Source organism: Anolis carolinensis, chromosome 3 (assembly GCF_035594765.1).
Source record: "Anolis carolinensis isolate JA03-04 chromosome 3, rAnoCar3.1.pri, whole genome shotgun sequence".
Classification (NCBI taxonomy): domain Eukaryota; kingdom Metazoa; phylum Chordata; class Lepidosauria; order Squamata; family Dactyloidae; genus Anolis; species Anolis carolinensis.
Window position 1 is genome coordinate 245,682,730 of NC_085843.1, and position 24,170 is coordinate 245,706,899.

General features: G+C 40.6%; 1 protein-coding gene across 3 annotated transcripts in view; it reads right to left on the bottom strand.

The window, feature by feature from the left end:
- Positions 1–15,003, bottom strand: part of pik3cb (phosphatidylinositol-4,5-bisphosphate 3-kinase catalytic subunit beta) — a 104,839-nt gene extending 89,836 nt beyond the window's left edge. For 2 of the 3 annotated variants that reach the window (XM_062976548.1, XM_008106297.3), the window contains exon 1: positions 14,758–15,003. The gene's annotated coding sequence lies outside the window, so the exon portion shown is untranslated. Of the gene's footprint in view, positions 1–14,311; positions 14,471–14,757 lie in introns of those variants that run through there. The other variant, XM_008106298.3, reaches the window with a different exon arrangement.
- Positions 15,004–24,170: the final 9,167 nt, after the last annotated feature.

Sequence of the window (24,170 nt, forward strand, 5' to 3'; positions counted from 1 at the left end):
CTCCCTCTTGTGCAAAAAAATAAATAAATAAATCCAACCCAGTTCAACTTCCAGCTCAGGTTTCTTGGTGGAAACCAAAAACAGAAAGGAACTAAATCATTTTTATATTAACAAAACCGAAGATAAGTTTAGATAAGTGGGTTAGGAAAAGAAACAACCAAAATCCAGCAATAATTATGCTGCATTTAATTTCAATTTGAGAGGGCTGTTTTTAATAATGAGTAATTTCATCCCTTTTATATTATCTGTGAAAAAGATGTCTGAAATGCATTGTTTTTAAACACTTCTATATTAAAGTTCTTCTTTTCTCATTAAATGGAAATAATTAGACAACCTCCACTCCGGTCCCTGATTTTTTACACTTGCTATAATTGCAAATACTGTGAAACATTTAAAAGGTCATTTAGTCTCTGATTTTTACACCTGCTATGCTAATGCCATAACCTTCTGTAGCAATCTTGTATATGGACATAATTACAAATCAATGTAACACTTACTAAGCTGATGCATTTTTAACAACTATTGCTATAATTGCAAATACTGTGAATTATTAAAATGATAATTTAGCCTGCACTGCTCTGTACTAAGTCTCCTTGGAAATGTACACAGTTCAGTGCTTCGTATTCTCAGTTCATTATCTTCAGACAGACGCTTGGGTTAAGTCAAAAAATCCATGGTTTTCTTCTGTTCCTTAGCAATCTCCTTCTACAAAAGATCTTCAACCATAAACCAATGTCAAGGCATCAGCTACCTCAGATTTCCACTTCCATGGGCCATTCCCATTTCAGGCCAAATATATCTAGGCCTTCTTCTTTCATCCAGGATATTAATGATAGTGCTAAGTGCAATATGAAACTGACTGTAACTAGCTGATGCAAAGAGCAAATCCTGCCTGAAAGAGTCTTGAAATTGTCTAGTGCATGTCTTCCTCTTTACAGTGTGTTGGGGGACATGCAGAAATGAACAGGAAGAGATATTCAAAATCACACAACCTGCTCTGTAATCATATATTAGTAACAAAAAATGGTCATGGACTTTTCCCCTTTACCTTGTCCGAGGCTACTCTACAACCTCTATGTGTAGCAATTAATAGCAAATCTGCTAAATCACAAAAACAATAGCACAAGTGGCACAAAAACAATGGCTTCAACCTACAGGAAAGGAGATTCCACCTGGACATTAGGAAGAGCTTCCTCACTGTGAAAGCTGTTCAGCAGCCCGGAATGTGGTGGAGGCTCCTTATTTGGATGCTTTTAAACAGAGGCTGGATGGCTATCTGTTGGGGGTGCTTTGAATGCAATTTTCCTGCTTCCTGGCTGAGGGTTGGACTGGATGGCCCACGAGGTCTCTTCCAACTCTATGATCTAAGTGGAGAGTTGCGGAAAGTTGTGATACAGCTTCCTTTGATTGTCCTCTAGATGCAAAAGGATTGCATGTATGAAGTAATGAAGTAAAAAAAGAGGAGTGGGAAGGGATTCTAGATTGGAAAGTCAGTGAGAAACTCTTAAAAGTTTAACTAAAGAAAAGTAAAGCTTTTCCCTTGATATTAAATCTGGTTGTGTCCAACTCTGGGGGTTGGTGCTCATCTCCATTTCTAAGCCAAAAAGTTGGTGTTATCCATAGACACCTCCAAGGTCATGTGGCTGGCATGACTGGATGGAGCGCCATTACCTTCCCGGTGGAGTGGTACCTATTGATCTACTCACATTTGAATGTTTTCAAACTGCTAGGTTGGCAGAAGCTGGGGCTAACAGCAGAAGCTCACCCCGCTCCCCCGATTCAAACTGCCAACCTTTTGGTCAACAAGTCCAGCTCAGTAGTTTAACCCACTGCGCTACCGGATATGTAAAATATACCCAACAGACTTTTGACTTCTGAGTTAGTTACTTGATATTTACTGGCTGAGCAATTCTGAAAGCATGTATCAAACATTCGTTGGCTGCACAGATAATGACAACATTTGCTTTGAAATAGCAGGGGAAAGATAGCAATGTCCTGATATGGCAAGCTTGTGCCATTTGTGAATACATAGTGAATACATTGTGAATACACTATCAGTCACTATCAGTTTCCACACATACAATTTGTATGATAAAACATTTGTCTCCTGGCTGAAAGTGCAACTGTAACTTTACAAACACTGTAGATAAACAGCTAATAATAAGAGCTTGTTTTGTAAAAAAAAAAGAAAGAAAGAAAGAAAGAAAAAAACAGGTTGAGCAATTCTTAGGGAAATATTCCTACTAAAAACCAAAAAATACAACTGGAATCAACATATCTTTGTGTCCCAAGACTAACTTTATCTTGGAATCCTGTGTCCTTCTGCATACAGTCCTTTTAGAAAACTAGGGGTACATTTACACTATAAAATGAAGGCAGTTTTTACACCACTTTAACTGCCATGACTCAATGCTATGGAAACCTGGGAGTTGTATTTTTACAAGGTCTTCTCTGCCAAATAAGGCTGGTGCTGTGTGTTTTTGCTTAGCTTAAGAGAAAATGGGTTCCACCTCAGTCAAATGCACCTTGGTAAAATCTAACCTAAATACTGTATTATTATATTTATGGGGCTTACAGTTCTCTTCAGTCATTTGTTTCTTCATACCAATCTGGACACATAGGCTAGAGTCACAAATTACAATGTTCCCTGAACAATTTCTAAATGCACATTACGGAGCTTGTGCTAATCTTCAAGTCTGCAAACAGCTTGGGAATTAATAACCTGAAGGTCTGACTTTTCCCATATGAACCTACCCGCATAGTTCCTTCAGCAGGGCTGGCTCTACTCCCAAATACTCTTGACTAAGAAATAGCAGTCAGTTATATATACATCAGAGTTCTTTAATAAAACTATCCAGATGGTTTGCTCAGGGGTTAATATTACTTACTCAAATAAACTCTGTATAACTCTAGATAACACGTTTATTCTCAGGAAAGAATTGTGTCAGATATTTTGTCCATCCACACACAGTACAGTACAATTTCCATATTTGTAGGACCGTATTCACACAAAGTCTGGGAACATATACAGCAGCATTTCTCAACCTGGGGGTCAGGACCCCTGGGAAGGATTGCGAAGGGGTTGTCAGAGGGGTCGCCAAGGACCAGAGAAAACACGTATTTCTGATGGTCTTAGGAACCCCTTTGGCAGTGAATGCTGGATGCAGGTGAACTACAACTACAAAACTCAAGGTCAATGCCCACCAAACCCTTCCAGTATTTTTTGTTGGTTATGGGAGGTTGGTCCTTTCATTGTTGGCTGCTACTTCCTGGTGAATGTCAGGTGGTGCAATGCTGGCTAAGCAGTATAATTTCTCCAGTATAATTTCTGGTATTATGATATTTAATATAATATCAAACCATTACAACTACACAGTATAGTAATGACGTTTTTTAGTCATTATTTTCTTTCAGGTTATAACAGCATTAAAAAAAACCTTACTGCTATCCAGATAATTGGACTATAATAAAACCAATAGCCATAGGCAGCATATTCAATAGTCAGGAACTGTAGTTCATAACACCTGGAAAGTTCTATCTGACCAACCACTGCGCAACTGTGTATTGCAAAGTTGCATTTTTAATATGAATAATAGGATTGGTAAGATCAAGTAATTGTTACCCACACTGTAGGTTGTTCTTTGGGACTGGAATATGGGAAAATGTTTTAAATTAACAAGAACAGTATTGACTGAAAGAAGCCTAGGCTAGCACCTGGCTATGTTCATTCAACATTAGCCAGACTTCTTGGAAAGGGCTGTGTTGGTTATGCAGCTCAATCGCTCCCATTTGAATTCTTCCAAAGTTTATTTCTGGTTTATAACTCTAGAATACTGGAAAAGGAACACCCTAGGGTGCCTCAATTCAGCTTTTAATTCTTGATTACTTATGCTACTATTGCTCACAATAGGAGGTAAGTGGGAGCATTTGAGCGACATACATTAACATTCTCAGGAATTTAAGCTGATATGGAGCCAGCATGATGTCACGCTTTGAGTGTTGGTATAGGGTTCTGGAAACCAAGGTTTGAATCTAAATCCCATCAAAATAAACTTTGCCAAGAAAATCCAAAAGCTTGGAAGCATACAACGACAATGCATTCAAATGCAGCCTTGAAGGATCAGTGCCATAAAGCACTTAGAATGTGCTATAAAAATGTTCAGAATGATTATACTTCCAAATTAAGTCTGTGCAGTTACAATCTAGACAAATTCTTATAGATACAAGTAAACCATATTGCTTAAACTCCAGTCCATTTCAGCCTAATAGGTACAATCTAGCAAGCCTATAATATACACAAAACTATTTTTATTGATCAGCCAATTGGCCTTATCAAACCACACAATATAAACACAATGTACAGTATACATCTAGTCTGAGTAAAAATATAAACATACAAGTACAGAGAAAAAAGGTGGGGGTGGCCAACTTGTAATCAAATATACCTTCATCTTAAGTATATACATCAAATGTCTGTGTCCCCCTTACACTGTATGCCAGTCGTTCTCAAACGGTGGGTCCCCAGGCGTTTTTGCCTACTTGTCCCAGAAATCGCAGCCAGTTTACCAGCTGTTAGGATTTCTGGGAGTTGAAGGCCAAAACATCTGTGGACCCACAGGTTGATAACCACTGCTGTATACCAATCTGATCAATATATTCTAATCTCATTTTAGATGCTTGATACAAATAAAGGGCAACTTTTGTTGTTAAAATGGAGTTATAACCAGCTAGTTATATGTGTATGTGTGTGATGACCCATGGGCCTTGTAGTCCTGCTCAGGACATTGTAATTCCTGATGAAGATGAAAACTTGGGTTTTTTACCTTCCCAGTCTGAACTGGATTCTTCTCAGCCAGATCTTTCCCAGGCAGATCTGGGAACCTTGCACCTGCAAGAAAGTTGTCTCCCAGAAGTATGTCAAACAAGCCCAGAGCCTACTTCTCCCGTGTTCTTGCGCCGGGAGTTTTGTAAACAACAGAGAAGTTTGGAATCAGCTTCGCGCAGGAGTGCGAGGATTGCAGCTAAGAATGTGGCCAATTAAGACTGCTTCTCGTGAGAATCTTTGGGGAGTCTCACATCTGGTCTCAGAGTTAGCTTTCGGTTCTGATTCCCAGAGAACTGCTTCGGCGGGAAAGCTAGACTCTATTTAGGTGTTTTACCCGCGTAGTAACTTCGCGGAGTCAATTCGTCAGCCTACGGAGCGAGTTGTGTCTGGACAGCGCGCTCCGATTCAAGCCTCGCTCCTGCTCAAGCCTCGCCTTGCTATCCAGCCTTCGCCTTGCTACCCAGCCTTGTTTATCCACGGACTTTGCCTTGTTTCCCAGGATCAATCCTTGCCTTGTTCCACGGATTTTATCAAGTTATTCCACGGACCTTGTTCTTGTTCTTAGTTACCTTGTTCCACGTTCAAGCCTTGTTTCAAGTATCGAGTTATTTCCTAGCCTCGCTCAAGTTTCATGGACTAAAGGACCTTGTCATCTCCCCTCACTTTGCTTGGCAAAGTGAGTGTTTCGGTTATTGGATTACAACTTTGGACCTTAATATTTCTCATTGGACATTGCTTTTTTGGACTAATTCTGACCTTTCCTGAAAGGTCTAATTCTGGACTATTTTCTACACTTGTTTTTATTAACTTTATATATTCCTTCAATAAAGATATTAGATAGATTCTGGCCTCTGTGTATGGTTATTGGTGCTCTGCAGCCTGGGTCTTGACAATGTGTGTGTGTGTGTGTGTGTGTGTGTGTGTGTGTGTGTGTGGAGCACTAAAAAACTCTAAAGGGTTTTTGGCTCTTCCCTGAAAGGTCATGCTTTTCTAAAAAGTTATGATCACCAAAAGGTGTTTTTTCCAAAATGTTATGAATGCAATTTTGCCAAAATGCATGTGTACATGCACACTTTCAACTTGTCCATTGACTTATGATTGATTACCATTGAATTAAATGGAATTTTCTTATTCAATGAATACATTCAAACATGGTTTGCCATTGCTTTCCTCTGAAATACAGCCTGCAACACTTTTTTTCTTGGTGGTATGATCCTCCTTAGTTTTCAAAATTAGCCTGGATTTGATGCTTTCAGGGAATTTAGGATTGTTTTCTTGTAAAAGTGCAGGCTATTACTTTCTCCTTCTATTGTTCTATAATGATCTTCACATTGGAAACAGCAGCCCTCAATTTGCTACTGCAACTCCCACCATTTCTCACTGTATCATTAGGACGGCTATGTATTACAGTCCAAAACATCTGTAGATCCATACGGAAAAGACTTTTTCCCTTTCCCACCATCTCTGCCTGGCTTCGTTCCATGGCAATCTAGAAGAATAGCACCAGGAACTAACAGGTTGGCTTCTCTGAATGCATCCTACTGTCCACACGTTGCATTGTTCTGTACAGGCTATTCAACAATTACATACACACCTGTACTAACAAATGTTCACCCATGTAGGGAAAAAAACACACAAAAAAAGATAGAAACTGAGCAATAACTATGCAGTATGCTTTTGGCCATTTTACCTTCTTTTTTAAAAAGGAGCATTCAACTACTTGCAAGCAGTGTACTGTACTTTACCATGCCTCCAGCTGAACTTAGTGCAGCCACTAAACACTGTTATTGTACCAGTATAATTCAAAGCACAACAATAAGACTGTTTCATTCCAGAGGGCAGCCCTGACCTTTCACAAATAAGAGAATAAACAGTATAGCAAAAGCCAGTTGAAAATCCTTTGCTTCAGAGTTCAGTGGAATAAAGACAGACTCTGAGAAAGATACATGCTCTGAGAAAGCCAAAGGTACTTTTAAACTACCTGCCAACTCATGGCAACCCCATGAATTAAATGGGGCTTTCTTAGAAAAGGAGTGCTCAGAGGTGGCTGTTCCTTTCTCTGAAATATAGCCAATAACACCAGAGGTGTAGATGGTTGGTTACATTACAATCCATATTTCAAAAGCTGCAGACAGGAAACTTACCATACGACCTCAGTGTCTATAGCAGTGGTTCCCAACCTTTGGCCCTCCAAGTGTTTTGGACTTCAATTCCCAGACATTTCAGCCAGTTTACCAGCTGTTAGGAACTGTGGGAGCTGAAGTCCAAAACACCTGGAGGCCCAAAGGTTGGGAACCACTTTTTTCCATTTCAGGAGTGACTTGAGGAACCACTGGTCTATAGCAAGGGTGAGAATCACCTGGCCCTCCACATGTTATTGGACTGCAATTCCCACCAGCCCTAGCAAGCATAAATAATGGAGAACAATGAAATTTCTGTTAAACAACACCTGGAGAATCCATGATTCCCAGCCCTACTGTGAAAAATAAAAGCAGATCTCCTCTTCACACCGTAACGTACACTACATACCTGGAAGTTTAAGTACTGTAGTATGGAGAATGATAACATAGCAAAGAAAATTCAGTATGAGGCCTCTTTCTGCAGGGGAATACCTTCCTGGATTTCATGTGGATATGACAAACTAGATAGTAATAGCAAACCCCACTGAAAGACCATCCACTGAAGAATACCATAGAGCTGTACTGGAGGACTTAGAAAATGCAATGACATGGCACATTTTGTAGGATAAATGAAACTACAGCAGTGGTTCTCAACCTGTGGGTCCCCAGACGTTTTGGCCTTCAACTCCCAGAAATCCTAACAGCTGGTAAAATGGTTGGGATTTCTGGGAGTTGTAGGCCAAAATACCTGAGGTTGAAAACCACTGAACTACAGGTACAGGGATCGTACCATATAACCATCTTCTCTGTATAAAAATCATATAAAGAACAATCACATTTTTTAAAAATGCAGGTTGATTATACAATTTCAGAATTCTAAAATATTCCACAATTGTCCACACAGGTGACTGAAATAGTGGCGCCTTTGCTTTCTGACGATTCAATGAACACAAACATGGTTTCATACACATTTATTACAATATTGTATAAAACTACCTTCAGGCTATATGTATATGGTGTGTATGAAACATAAATGAATTTCGTGTATAGACTTGGATCCCATCTCCAAGATATTTCATTATGTACGTAAATGCAAAGACAGGTATTTCAAAATCCAAAATATTCCTGGTCCCAAGCACTTCAGAGAAAGGATACTCAGTTTGTATAACCACCATCTCTAAAATACCAAACACAAATGAAGTTTATGGTAATTGCAGTTTAATTTCAACAGACTCTCCTTTCCTGAAGACAGTTTTGATGCCACAAGTGTCTGGATTTTCAGTGGTGTCCCATAGAAACACTTCCATTACAAGCTGAGCCAGGTGCACAACATCATGGTTCTCAGGAGCTTACAGGTTTAAGAGTTTGATTTCAATAGCCTATACTGGATTTAAAGAGCATTAAAGTGTTCTAACTTATTGTGATCTGTCCTTGTGTAATGCCACTGAACTGGTTACTACACCACTATCTGAAGAATTATTAATATACTTTGACAATCTGCTGCTTCCCAATGCACTGAGAGGAATTCTAGAGGCATAACTACTTAGCCCTGAATTCACTGAAAGCTAATGCGTATAACTTATGAATTTATAAATACGTAAATAGAGAGAGTGATGCAAACAATGTACATGTGATCCCTGTATCAGTAGAGAGTATGTACCTGTACTTACTATGGAAATAGGAAACCAAGGGTAATGCTGAACCTTATTGAAATGAATGACTTTGACCAGAAATCACCATAGAATTATCCACAGTGGCGCAATGAGTTAAACCCTTGTGCCAGCAGGACTGCTGACTGACAGGTTGCTGGTTCAAATCCAAAGAGAGAGGGTGAGCCCCCTCTGTCAGCTCCAGCCCCCCATGCAGGGACATGAGAGAAGCCTCCAACAAGGATGGTAAAACACCCAGGTGTCCCCTGGGCAAGGTCCTTGCAGATTCTTTCACACCAGAAGTGACTTGCAGTTTCTCAAGTTGCTCCAGACACAAAAAACCCCATAGAATTGTCCTGGAAAACATAGAAAATCTCTACAGGTATCCTCTCTAAAAAAAAAAATGGCTAGGTCCTCTATGGTAACTTCAAGCAGAAGCATATCATAGAATTGCCTGGAGGCTCTAGTAAATTCTTAGAAAGGACATATTTTTGTCAGATGCAGGTAAGTGAATCAATAGTACTAATTCTGCAGATTCAGGTATCATACTGTATATACTTTTCTGAATGGCAAAATACTTACTATCTTGTATCAGTTCTCCGGAAAAGCTATTATACTTCAAAGAGAGGCAGAGAATCAGTTTTCAACTAGTTCCCTACCTCTCGCTGGGGTTCTGCCACTCCTTGAGGAAAAAGTGACATGGAACACTAAATCATGGCAGAAAGCCATTCTTGTGAAGCTTCAAACTCCCATGCCCCTTCTTGTCCTCTCACACAACTGAGAAGAGGAATACAAACCTCTTGTGCAAACAAGTATTCATAATGTAATTTATACTCTAGTCAAGCCAGCTACATATTCAGCTTGTTTATTTGGTTAGCAACTGATAAACGTTTATTTTGGATTGTTTCTTCTTTGGTGAATCTGATCATTTTCACAGACTTTCCTCCCACTTCCTCATAAGTGCTGGCCCACAGTTCACAGTTACGTCTCTTGACAATGAGTCCCTGTTAACTGGGTATCCACTTACATTCTGGATCATTATTAAATACAGGTTGAGCGTTCTTATCCAAAATTCTGAAATCCAAAATACTCCAAAACTGAGTATTGTCCACACTGATGGCTAACAGAGTGAGACCATTGCTTTCTAATGGTACAATGTACACACATTTCCTTTCATGTACAAAATTATTTTTAAATTGTATAGAATTGTCATGAGGTGTATTACGTATATATATGAAACAAAGGAATTCCATGTTTATACTTGGGTCCCATCTCCCAGCTATCTCATTATGTATATATATGCAAATACATTCTAAAATTTGAACAAATCCGAGATCCAAAACACTTCTGGTCTCAAGTATTTTGGATAAGGGATACTCACCGTGTACTACCATTTTGTCAGATTGTTATGACCATATGTTAGATAGAGATTCATCAACAGACATCAAACAGAGTTGTTCCCAAGACAAAACAGACAAAAGTGTATCAAAGTATCTCAGTGAATTCAGCTCTAAAGTCACAAGCCCCAAAATCTCTCTAGCCCTTCTACAGCAAGGAAACATGATAAAAAAATCTTATTCCTACCTAGCTGTACTTCTTAAGCTTTATCTGTTTCTATCATGAGTTTCGTCTTCAACTGTCTCTGCATAGTAATGAGACACACCTCTTTCCTTGCTGTGCCTCTCTGCCTGTATGCACATTCTTCTCTCTGGATTCATAAAATTTCCAGAGAGTCATACACTGTCTCTCATGGTATCCATCCACTACTTCTTTTTCTTTTTCTGTCCCTCGCTGTCACATTCAACTTGCACTGATATAAGCTTATATCTATGGAGCTTAACAAAGTTGGTTCTGTCCACAAAAGGTTAGAGCAGAACAAGTCTGAAGACTAACAGAGGAGTCACACACCAGTTTCATTACTATTTTTATTACAACAGACTAACATGGTTACTATTTGAAGTATTCTGGATTTACACAAACCTTTGTGATGTTTAACTAACCATTATTTTATCCCAATAACCTCAAACTCCTGAGATAACTGGTGAATTTCCAAGGAAACGCATGTATGCAGGAGTTTCTCAAAAACAATTTACCTGCAACTCATTATTTAGGACACATTTCAGTTCTAACAATTTTCCAAGTCACAGCACAAAAGCTCTCAATTACAGCTGTTCGTCGCAAGAATTATACCAGTGCAGCTCCTATTGAAGAGAGAAATCTTTTCCTGCTTACTAATTGATAGCAATTGTTTCTCTTTTGACTGAAACACATGATCAACCAGTGAAGATCTAAAGTTTATTTGCAGAATACTCTTTACTAGAACCCAGGTAGGTCCTCTAGCCTATCTGTATTTACTACTTACGTTCTATTCTATCAGAAATTGACAACCTGTCGCTCTTGGCAATATTTCAAAAACAATGAGCTCATAATGCTCTGTATATTTTCATCTCCTGAGGATCGTCATAAATCAGAAATGACTTAAAGGCACACAGCAACAACAACAACAGCAATTTCTCCTTCCTCATTTAAGAGTCTGAAAAGGACTTTTATGAGAAATACAGTTTCAAGGTGAAGAATGTTCATAAGTGTCAGTCAACAGCAAAGTCAACACAGCATGATTCAGGAGTTCTTAACCTATTCCCTTTTTCAGGACTAATGAGGTTTCTGGCAATTGTTAGGCAATCTCTTAACAACGATTTTCAGTGTGGTAAAAAGACAGGAAGCTGCTAGTACCAGTTCCTGTGTCAACTGAAGGAAAACAACTGGAAAGAACTGAAACAGAGCTGTTTAGGGGATTCTTGAAGTATACAAAAGGCAGAAAGATGAGACATGCAGAATTGGCCATCTGTATCCACAGATTTTACATCCATAGAGTCAACCACCTGTAGCTTGAAAAATATATATTTTAAATCCCATGAGCCAGCCTTGTTTTCTGTCATTTTATATAAGGGACACTATTTTACTACACCACTGTACTGTATATAATGAGACTTCAGCATCCATGGATCCACGGGGATCCTGGAACCAAACCCACTGCATGTGTGTGTTTACACTTACACACACAGTAGACTCAATTAATAGGCACCCATGGAAGTTGGTAGATGCTGCCAGCTAAATGTAGTTTCTGGTTGCTTGAGAGATATTATTTAAACAGGCTTAAAACTATACCCCATATGGTACCATACCATGAACTGCATTGACTTGATAGAGAAATACAGCAATGGAAAGCAAATAAAGACAAACTTAACAGCTTTACTGTATTATAAAAACAGTTTGTTCATTATTTAAAGTTTTACTGGTCTTTCTTCAATTTTTTGCTGGTTGCTAGAGAATTTTAGGTATTTGGTTTCTGGTTAACTGAGAGTCTACTGTATACAAACATATTACCAAAACTGCAAAGTGGGCACATCTAAGGTCCCAGTTACACTGCCATATAAAGCCCAGGGCCCTTCCACACAGTCTTATAACCCAGAATATCATGTCAGATAATCCACAATAACTGCTTTGAACTGGGGGCTCTTCCAGACAGGCCCTATATCCCAGAATCTGATCCCAGGTATTCTGCTTTAACCTGGATTATATGAGTCCCCACTGCCAGGAAACCTGGGATCACATCCTAGAATATAAGGCCTGTCTGTAATGGCCATGGGTTATCTGAGGGCCCTTCCACACAGCCATATAACGCAGAATATCAAGGCAGAAAACCCTGCAATATTTGCTTTGAACTGGGTTATCTGAGTCCATACTGCCACATATTTCAGTTCATAGCAGAAAATGTGTGTTGTCCTTCGACAACGCACATTTTCATGGCCAGAATCACTGGGTTGCTGTGAGTTCTCCGGGCTATATGGCCATGTTCCAGAAGCATCTCTCCTGACATTTCTCCCACATCTATGGCAATCTTTCTGAGAGGTTGTGAGGTCTGTGATATATCTGTGGAATGTCCAGGATGGGAGAAAGAACTCTTGTCTGCCTGAGGCAAGTGTGAATGTTGCAATTGGACAGCCTGGTTAGCACTGAATAACTTGCTTAGTTTCCTCCAACAGACAAGAGTTCTTTCTCCCACCCTGGACCTTCCATACACACACACACACACACACACACACACACATATACATACACGTGTGTGTGTGTATCTCCCTTGCCTAGTTTCCAACAGACCTCACAACTTCTGAGGATGCTGGATTATATGGCAGTGCGGAGTCATATAATCCAGTTCAAAGAGAACTGCAGAAGAGAAGGCTGAGAGGAGACATGATAGCCATGTATAAATATGTGAGGGGAAGTCATAGGGAGGAGGGAGCAAGCTTGTTTTCTGCTGCCAAGGAGACTAGGACACTGAACAATGGCTTCAAACTACAGGAAAGGAGATTCCACCGGAACATTAGGAAGAACTTCCTCAATGTGAGAGCTGTTCAGCAGTGGAACTCTCTGCCCTGGAGTGTGATGGAGGCTCCTTCTTTGGAAGCTTTTACGCAGAGGCTGGATGGCCATCTGTCAGGGGTGCTTTGAATAACCTTCCTGCTTCTTGACAGGGGGTTGGACTGGATGGCCCGTGAAGTCTCTTTGATATCATATAATCTGGATAATTTGATGTGATAATCCGGTTTATTTGGCAGTGTAGAGTCAGCCTATTAGATTCCCTTCACAGAGTTTATATACCGTGTTTCCCCGAAAATAAGACAGTGTCTTATATTAATTTTTGCTCCCAAAGATGTGCTAGGTCTTATTTTCAGAGGATGTCTTAGTTTTCCATGAAGAAGAATTCACATTTATTGTTGAACAAAAAAAATGAACATTTATTATATACTGTACAGTAGTTGTCATCACAAACCAGCATAACCTGACAAACTGTGAATCCTATCAAGAATTTCTTGTTACTACCATTTTTTCCATTTTCTCTATGATAAGTACATTTACCAATCCTGCATGCTCTGGTGTTCTGTTCGGCAGGCATGCTTACAAACAAAAACTTTGCTAGGTCTTACTTTTGGGGGAGGCCTTATATTTAGCAATTCAGCAAAACCTCTACTAGGTCTTATTTTCTGGGGATATCTTATTTTAGGGGAAACAGGGTAACACCCTGGGACTCCTAGGACCCTTCTACACAGCCCTATATCCTGGAATATCAAGGCAGAAAACCCCACATTATCAGTGTGTGGACTCAGATAACCCAGTTCAAAGGAGATATTGTGGGATTTTCTGCTTTGGTATTCTGGGATATAGGGCTGTGTGGGAGGGCCCCTGGGATTGTAGTGAAGTGTCACCAGGTCCCCATCATAGAGGGCCATATAACCCAGAATATCATATGGCAGATAATCCACAAAATCTGCTTTGAACTGGGCTATCTGAGTCCACACTGCCATATAACCAGCTGTGTGGAAGGGGTCATAGTACTCCGGCTGCCTCAAGAGAAGGCAGGAAGTCCATCTCCTCCGGGGAAGCCAACTCCTGGGCCGCCTTCCCTCTCATCCCACCGACACAGAGCCGCGGGGTGACTCAACTTCACATGACCACCCAAAGGCAGGCAGGCAGAAAGGCAGACAAGCACAAAGGCAGAATGGCAGGCAGGAGACGTCTGCCCGGGGCGCCCTGTTGAGTAAGGCAGTGTTGCAATGCGCGCCTTCGGGGAAAGGCCACTCCGCCAAGGGCTGGGTCTCCCAACCTCCGCCGCGATCAAAGGAGACAAAACAAGAAGGACGGCGACTACAACTCACTGCTGGGGCGCCTGCCATGGCCGGGGAACGTTCTCTCGGGGAGAAGGAGCAGGGAACCCCAATAGATCTCTATCTCTCTGCCTTCAGAAGACTCCAAGAGAGACAGACAGAGAGAGGGGAAGAGATCCCGCCTGCAAGTCAACACGCTGCCGCTGGCTGGCTGTGAAAACAAAAAGTCTGGAAAGAGGAAGGCTCGGCGGAGGCAGACCCACGCCTTGTTTGCGCAGGCGCCGCCAGGCAAAAGCCAGGGAGGGGGGAGGAGACAGAGAGCGGAGTCCCACGGCGGCACCTTTCCCAAGCCGGGTTCCCATGAGAAGCACTTGGCACTTAGAGAGAGAGAGAGAGAGAGAGAGAGAGAGAGAGCAGACTCCCGAGCAACCGGCTTGTTTTCCTCCTCACCTCCAGCAACCTCCAAAGAAAACCCAGTCTGGGTTTCAGGCGCTCACCTGTCCAGGAGGCGGCGATTTCCGCTGTCACGGCGGTCTCTTCTTCTTCCTCCTCCTCCTTCTCCTCCTCCTCCTCCTCGCCGCTCTTCCCTTGTCAACAGCAGCAGCAGCAGCAGCGCGCTCCTTACCTGCTGCAGTCTCGCCCTCAGGTGGATCCAGGCTGGGAGCGCGTCCGCCCGGCTGAGGACGAGGGCTTTCCCTTCCCAAGGCGCAGAGCAGAAGGATTGGGGAGGAGGAAGAGGAGGAGGAGGTTCCTAAGCAACAGCTTCTCCCGCCCCCTTCCCTCCCCTCCTTCCAATCCCGCCCCCTCGCTCCTCCAGCCAATCCCGCGGGAGCGCGTGACTGGAGGGGCAATTATGGAGCGGGGCGGGCGGGGGGAGGAGGAGGAAGAGTGGGAAGCTCTCTCTCTCCTTCCCTCCCGGGACGCTTTTGCTTTCTTTCCTCCGAGGGGGTTCCTTCCTGGAGGGGGTTCCCGTTGACAGGCGCCCCGAGAAGGAACGTGGCAGAGGCTTTGCAGGCCTTGCTGCCGCGGGAAAAGAAGTCGCCCCTTCAGATCCCCAAACAGACACCAAAACTCACTGGTGGTGGCTTTGGGAAAGTCACACTCTCAGGGTTTCAAACTTGTTGTTTTCGACTCTTCGTGACCTCATGGACCAGCCCATGCCAGAGCTCCCTGTCAGCCGTCGCCAACCCCAGCTCCTTCAAGGTCAAGCCAGTCCCTTCAAGGATACCATCCATCCATCTCGCCCTCTTCCTTTTTCCTTCCATTTTCCCCAGCATTTTGATCTTCTCCAAGCTTTCCTGACTTCTCATGATGTGGCCAAAGTACTTCATCTTTGCCTCTAATATCCTTCCCTCCAGTGAGCAGTAGGGCATTATTTCCTGGAGGATGGACTGGTTGGATCTTCTTGCGGTCCAAGGCACTCTCAGGATTTTCCTCCAGCACCAAAGTTCAAAAGCGTCTATCTTCCTTCGCTCAGGCTTCCTTATGGTCCAGCTCTTGCATCTCTAGGTTACTATGGGGAATACCATTGCTTTAACTATGTGGACCTTCATTGCCAGTGTGATGTCTGCTCTTCACTATTTTATCAAGGTTGGTCATTGCTCTCCTCCCAAGAAGTAAACATCTTCTAATTTCCTGTCTGCAGTAATCTTTGCACCTAGAAATACAAGGTCTGTAACTGCCTTCATGTTTCTCCCTCCATTTGCCAGTTATCAATCAGTCTGGTTTCCATAATCTTAGTTTTCTTGATACTTAACTGCAACCCAACTTTTGCACCTTCACCTTAGTTATAAGGCTCCTCAGCTCCTTGTTGCTTTTAGCCATCAGAGTGGTATCATCCACATATCTAAGGTTGTTAATGTTTCTTCCAGCAATTTTAACTTCAGCCTTGGATTAATCAAGCCCCGCACATCGCATGATGTATTCTGCATACAAGTTGAATAAGTAGGGTGAGAGTATACAGCCCTGTAGTACTCTTTTCCCAATCTTGAACCAGTCTGTGGTTCCGTGGTTTGTTCTGACTGTTGCTACTTGGTCGTTATACAGATTCTTCAGGAGACAGATAAGGTGACTTGGTGTCTCCATACCACCAAGAACTTTCCACAATTTCAAACTAGTCAATGGAAAAATGTATCTGAATATGTACTGCCAAGAAAACTATATTTAGGTATTACTAGAAATCAGAACCAATTGACTTTGAAGGTGCACAACCTTAATAATAATCATCATCATCAGCCCAAGAACAAGCCATTCGAACCAATGCAGCCCAGGAACAAGCTGTTAGATAAGAAAATAATCTGGAATCAGATCCTGGGGTAGAAAGGGCCTGTGAAGTTGGATCCCACATGCTTTTACCTCAAATATAGCATCCTGTGTGTTCAGCAGGAGTGTCCTTCAAAATGCTTTTATGCTGTACTCCTACCATCAAATCTTAATGGTAACATTACAAAACATGAGGCTTTTAAAGGTCAACACATTTTATTGGGCATAAGAGGCCGCCATCTCCCTGTTTAAAATGAAGACATGCTCATAACTATCTTAAGCTTTCAAGATTTGACCTGGAGGCTCTTTTGAGAATAGCCTGTGCTATTATTGTTGTGTGGCTTCAAGTAGTTTCCAACTTTAGTCAGTCCTATGGCTTGTTTGGTTTGGTACTGTGATATGGCCTAAGGGCTAATCAATAAATTTACTACCTAAGGTGAACTTATCGCTTTTCTTAGCAAGATTTGTTCAGAAGTTCAACAGTTACTATTTCAGAAAAAGGGCATTGCCATTTACTGTATTAGTGAAAGGGTGCCTTTATAGATGCTACATGGAAGTTTTGTTGTTGGTTTTTTAAAAAAGAACCAAGTAGCCTTTATTCAACCAAAATTTTAAAAAAATCATATAACAAGCAATTTAACAGATCTGCAGCCTGTAATCAATTAAGCATTGTTGGTGTCCTATAGGTCGAAGCCCTGGTCAGAGTTAGTTGTTATTTTTACTGCCTTTTTTCAATTGTTCACATTTCCTTTTTCTATATAATAGAAACCTTAAGCAATTTTCATACACCTCTTAGAGAGTTTTCCTGGAAAAACTGGCTATTTGCCAGACTGTCATCAGAACATATTTATGTCATTTTCAGACAGTGGACCAGATGGAACATCATACTGCTTTTTTGAGATAAGTTCCAGCATCTTAAAAATATATGACATTTTCTTTCATAAATAATCTTACACATGTCACTAGTGTTTAGATTTCTCTTCTACAAAAATATCTTGTTCAAATAAGGAATTTGACATCCAAAATTTGAATTCTAAATGTAGTGTAAAGCCAAAGCTATGTGACATAAAGGATCCATTACAAGGAGGGAGCAATGGGATAAGAGCCAGTGTAGTATAGTGGTTTTGGTGTTAGACTAGGACTTTGGAGAGTTCAGGGTTCAAATCCCTCCTCATGTTATCTCAGTGTCCACAGAGATAATGATAAGGTCCCAATAAATGGGAAATAACTCAAAGTCACACAATAAGAACAAGCAGTAGGATTGATGCAGCAGTGACACCCTGTTTGGATGATTTAATAATCTTCATCTTCTTAGTGCCATTCACTATCCCGGGATGGAACCAGGAGAACATACAGACACTAGAGATTTCTTCATGAGGAAATGATGCCTCGTGAGGAGTGATTGACACTAGTATCGTCACGTAGCACATTACAGAACCTGGGCTGTGTCTCCAGCCAGAGAATACAAATGCAAAAATAACAGGTGGGTGGCCTTACTTCAAGTAAAAGCATAAAATGAAGAAAAACCAGAGCATCTAATGGAATTCATAGAGGAAATGGGAGACACACATCTTTAGACATTCATGATCTATTTAATTAGTAGAAAAGTTTGACATGTTTCAGCCTATGCATGCTCTTATGGTCTTATTTGGGGAATTGTCATTGTTAAACACTTTCAAGTCAATTTTGACTTATGAATGAGATATTCTGTCATCAGCAGCTCTGCTCGGGTTTCCCAGACTGAGGACCATGGCATCCTTTATTGATCCTATCCACCTACTTTTCCTACTGTCTTCTTCCATACTAAGCATTATTGACTTTTCTCATGAGTCATGTCTTCTCACAATGCGGCCAAAGTACAATAGTCCCAGTTTAATCATCTTAACTTCTAGGGATTACTCAGACCTGATTTATTTATTGGGTTTTTATCTTCAGAACCTTTTCTCCTGTACCACATTTTAAAGGAGGTGATTTTCTTTCTGTCAGTTTTTTTCACTGTCCAACTTTCACAGCCATACAAAGAAATTAGAAACCCAATGGTCTGGACAACCCTAACTTTAGTATTTATTGGTATATCTTTACATTTCAGAATCTTTTCTAGTTTTCTAACCCCAGACAGTTTCTTCATGAGATGGATGAGGAGAAAGAGAGAAAGATATCAGCTCTTATTCCAGATGGGATGATTTTATTTTAAATGCACGGTTTGAAAACATTTGAATCTATGAGGTTTTCTGAGGACTTCACTTGAAAAACAGCAGCTAACTTCACTTCTTTATAACTCTTCTATAATATAGTCTGTCTCCTACACAAGTCTACATGCTTGGTCATAGAGTAACCAAACTTGATGTGGTGTCTGATCTGACATTTTTCAACAGAATGCACAACGATGAACTGATTCTGACCAAACTTGATACTTTATACTAAGGGCCCTTCCACACAGCCATATAACCCAGAATATCAAGGCTGAATAATCCACAATATCTGCTTTGAACTGGAATATCTGAGTCCGCACTACCATATATTCCAGTTCAAAGCATGATCCCTTATTTCCAATTTACTGAAATGAATGAGTGTCTTATTGTTATATTGCAAGGAAGTGTTTCTTAAATAGCAGCTTAAAGAGGAACTGGTCACTGAAAATCAATAATGGCAAGTCTTTCCCTCAATAGACCTATTCGTTCTTCAATAAATGCGTAGTCTTCACTGAATTGTTTTTTAAAATCCCCCTCACAAAGGTACTTGTCAACTTCCCACAAATGCTTTGAGAATAAAAAAAACTATTTAAAAGCACAATCAGCCAAATGAGGGAAGTCTGCCAATTTCCAGCTTCCAGTTAAGTAATTATTATGTGTTGCTATTTCAAAACAGGAATTATAATTGCGCAGCCTCAAGATATTATTGAATTGCAGTTCCCTGCACTCCCCAGCATTAGCTTTTTTGGCTAGGGTTGATGTGAATTATAGTCCAACAACATCTGAAGAGCTGCATAATTTTCCACTTTTTAAATAAAGCACTGTCCTCAATGGAAGCACATAATTACTTCATTTCATAGGTTCTTTAAGACAGCCTTCTTCTTTTAAAAAAGGTTAAATAATGTTAAAATGAATTTAACAGTCCTCCAATGGACCCCTAGGAATTGTGGTTCTCTGAGCATTTAATACAAGCATTTAGGCGTATGTGTTCAAGTCCCTTCTACAATGCCATATAAAATCCAGATTATCTGCTTTGAACTGGACTATATGGCAAAGAAGACTCATATAATTCAGTTCAAATCAGATAATGTGGATTATCTGCTTTGATAATCTGGATTATATGGCAGTGTAGAAGTGGCCTCAGATATTGGTTCCTCAGGAAGTAGGTTTACAAATATACTGCAGAAATGAAATAGCCAAATATTTGCATCCTGAAAGCCAGAGAGAAGTCAGCTGTGAAAGCAGAAGTGAGGTACTTCTTCCCATTCATATATTTTGGTCAGGGTTTCCCCTTAAGCTTCAGATATGAAGTAGGAAGTTGGATTTCCATAAACTGCTCACCAATTTTACTATAACCAGAACCAGTTTTTCTTATTCTGTAGTATACATGCACTTGATAACTCATCTGCAACCCACTTTTGCTAGATCTACACTGCCATATAATCCAGATTATCCAAGCAGGTAATCCGCTTTATCTGCTTTGAACTGGATTATATGAGTCTACATTGCCATATAATCCTGTTCAAAGCAGGTAATCTGGATGTCATATGGCAGTGTATATCCAGCCTTTGTCTCTTTTGGTCATTGTTTGCAAATGGTCTCCAGATGTCTTAGGCTAGATAGTAAAGGTAAAGGTTTCCCCTGATGTTAAGTCCAGTCATGTTTGACTCTGGGGGTGGTGTTCATCTCCATTTCTAAGCCGAAGAGCCAGCGTTGTCCGTAGACACCTCCAAGGTCATGTGGCCAGCATGACTGCATGGAGCGCCGTTACCTTCCCGCCGGAGCGGTACCTATTGATCTACTCACATTGGCATGTTTTCAAACTGCTAGGTTGGCAGAAGCTGGGGCTAACAGCAGAAGCTCACCCCGCTTCCCCGGATTTGAACCTGGCACCTTTCGGTCTGCAAGTTCAGCATCTCAGTGCTTTAACACACTTCGCCACCGGGGCTCCTTAGGCTAGATACTCCAGTTCAAAGCAGATGATTTGAATTTTATATGGTAGTTTCGAACAGGCCTTAGAAGCACCTGGGGCTGCATCTACTCTGCCATATAATCCAGTTTCTGAATCCACTTTGAACTAGATTAATACACTGCCATATAACCTAGTTCAAAGCAAATAATCTGAATTCAGAAACTGTAGTAGTGTAAATGGAGAACAAGTTTGAGTATGTTAACTCTGGCTTTTCCATCCATGATAACTACGTACGTATACCTAAAGAGTAACTATGTATGAGGGAAAGTCACAATCTGGGGAAGCTAGAAGATCAGATATTTTTCCAAGATGCAGTTGCTCCCACTTGAAGTATGAAGGAAGGGCAGGCTTGTTCTCATGCTTGAGCAGTTTGTCAGCATCGCATATGCATGACTGAAGATCCACAAAGGCTGCTGAAGAAATGTGGTTTGTTTTTAATCTTCATCCACACAGATAAACAAACTTGCACTGTGTAATATTTGAAGTAGTTTTCTGGCCCACATGGAAATTCCCTCAGACACGTTCCATGCCCAAAGGAATGTTTGTCCTTGTATGATGAAGGGTATTCCACAGTATCTAGTTGCTTAATCCATTTACATTGGGAAAAATATTTGTTAGGAAAAACGTGAAAAATGTAATCAATATAATTTCTACATCTAAAAATACTGCCATTATTATTTCCAACTGAAACTCAACAACCCCCTAGTTATAAATCTCCTGCCACTTCAGATAGAAAAAGTTAGAAGACAGAAGTCCATTTACTGGAGGAAGCAATCCAACTCTCTCTTCCCCTCCAACCCGCAGCCTCCACAAATCACAACACTTGTATCACCATTCCATTTTATCTCACACTCACAAACACACATCTATCCTATAACATAGAGCTTTATATTTCTGACATAAACCAGTAATTCTAATTTAAGGAGTGAATAATATTGTATGAGCAATGGGGGAAAAACATATTTAACACTACAGAAACTGGAATATTACTAAAAATGCTTGTAGATGTTCCTCCTTTAACAAAAAAAGCATTAGTTGTTATGTGCCTTCAAGTTTTGGGTGAACAGCACATTCTTAGACCCAGAAAACCCCATAATATGACATTAGGGTTGCCATAAGTTGGAGGCACACAATAAAATATGGCATCTATGGTTTTCCTGTTCTTCATTTCTGTAGAGTTAGTTGTTTTCTGTAGTTATGTTTTACCCACCTGACATCTGGAAATGTATCCTGCATGCATAAGGGGGTCATACTGTACAATACCATTAAGTCCTTATACTGATTTATGTATTGTTATATATTGCCAGATTTATAAAACCTTTGGTAGTAGAAAAGGTGTTGACTATAAATGGTTTGGATACTAGGCTAGGGCAAGCATTATTTATTATCCTTCTCTTTTATAAATATCCCAGTTATATTTAGCCTATATAATGCACAACAATACTTCAAGCAAATTCATTCTGACCTCTCTCATAATAGCCTGAAAATAGAAAAGAGACAATTGTCTATTAGGGAAACACCTGAAGAAACAATAAATGGGAGCAACAATCATTACGTATGGAAACGCAGACCTAATAAAGAGAAAAATGTCTCATATGCCTGTAGGACACTTCAAGCTCCTTTTCACATCATGCAGGCCCCTTCTACACTGCCACATAAAATTCAGTTTAAGGCAAATAATGTGGATTATCTGTTTTATAATCTGGATTATATGGCAGCGTAGAAAGGGCTATAGTTAGAGCACTTTAACTGCTTTGACTCCAGTCTATTGAATCTCGGGACTTCCAGTATAGGAAGGATTACTTACAATTATCAACTGAAAGAATTCTAGTGCCTCATCAGATTACAAATGTTCAGATTCCATAGAAGTCAGCCAAGATAGTCATAGTGCTATAGTTTAGTATGAACCTAATTTGCTACAGGAAGTGTGTGAATCCAATGATACCTGCCCTCCCAGCAGATGCTACATAACAAAGACAATCAAAATTTAGAAATGCATACTGATTCAGTTCAGTATAGTGCTTTAACTATTAGACTAGGGCTGGATCTACACTGCCCTATATCCTAGGATCTGATCCCAGATTATTTTATTATTATCCCAGATTATCTGGTGGTGTAGACTCATACAATTCAGTTCAAAGCAGATAATCTGGGATCAAATCCTGGGATATAGGGCAGTGTAGATCCACTCTAGGACTAAAACGGGGTTAAAATCTGCACTGTGCCATGGAAACCATTACTATCATTCACAGAGGAAAGCCATTTGAATAAATCTTGCTGAGAAAACCTGAGGACAGCATTGTTGGCTCATGTTTAACTTGTTGTCCAAGAGGACTCCAAGATTGTTTTCACGCGTAATGCTGTCGAGCCAGGCGCCCCCAATTCTGTATCTTTGCATTTCATTTTTTCTACTGAGAATGACAAGCATTCACTCTTTCCTCTCCTCTCTGCTCTGGTAAGGGGCAGATTACTTTTGCACTTTGAATTCAGTTTTAAACCATTGAAATAAGCCGAGCAAGAGTTGAACATGGGACAAAAAGTGTTGGGCTAACCCCTGCACTGCAAATTTCCCTAATTTTTGAGTTTAACTAATTGGCTCAGGTTCCACAACAAAGAGAGTGAAACTGTGAAATTTTTAAAGCAACTGAAAAGTGAGATGGCAGAGATTTAATCTATAAAATCTCAGTTGCTCTTGGGATTTAGACCAGTGTAGAAGGGCCCACAGTCTTACTTAGTTTCAATAAAAATCTCAGCTGTCTTTCAAGATTTCACCACCAATGATTGCTAGAGGCTGTGAAATTTCTACAGCTGATCCCATCAGTGCCTGAAGCCACTATTTCTCCTTCGATTTTGTGATGACTGCCTTGTTTTTCTGAGAATCTTTTGGCTCCAATTTATTTTATTTTATTAATTCATTCTATGTTTTACTAGTAAAATGATTGTACATCCCAACTTTATTTGGTTAAAATTTTCTTTTGAGAAACCTTCAAAATTCTTAGGCTGGGAGAAAAACTGCAGTTAGAATTAGTTTCTCGTAAGTTGTGCACCTCCCCTGTAATGGAAGCTAAAGCTTATTTCAGTGCTGCTTTATTTACTATTATTTGAAACAGTAAATAAATTAAGGACATAAGGACAGGTTGTGCCATGAAGTTCAGGAGCACCAGCAAAAATATATGTTCCGTCCCCCAGGACGATGGTTTGCCTTACCTATTGGTCGTTTGTTTGTTTTCCCTCCTTTGCATTTTGTTTGAGCCTCTGGCTGCAAAAGCCTAGGAAAAGTGGCTTGGAATCTGCAATAGCTGGCTGCAGTTTTCTTTGCAGTGATTGGTCAAAGAGTGCAACATCTTAGGACCGCCCTTTTTACCAGGGTCTAGTCTCCATTTTGGAGCTTCATTCTGGCTATTGTCTTCCAACGTGCTGGAGCTGTGCAAGGCTAACTGGGACAAATCATCCTCAAAACCAGGCCAATCTAAGCCTATCCAAA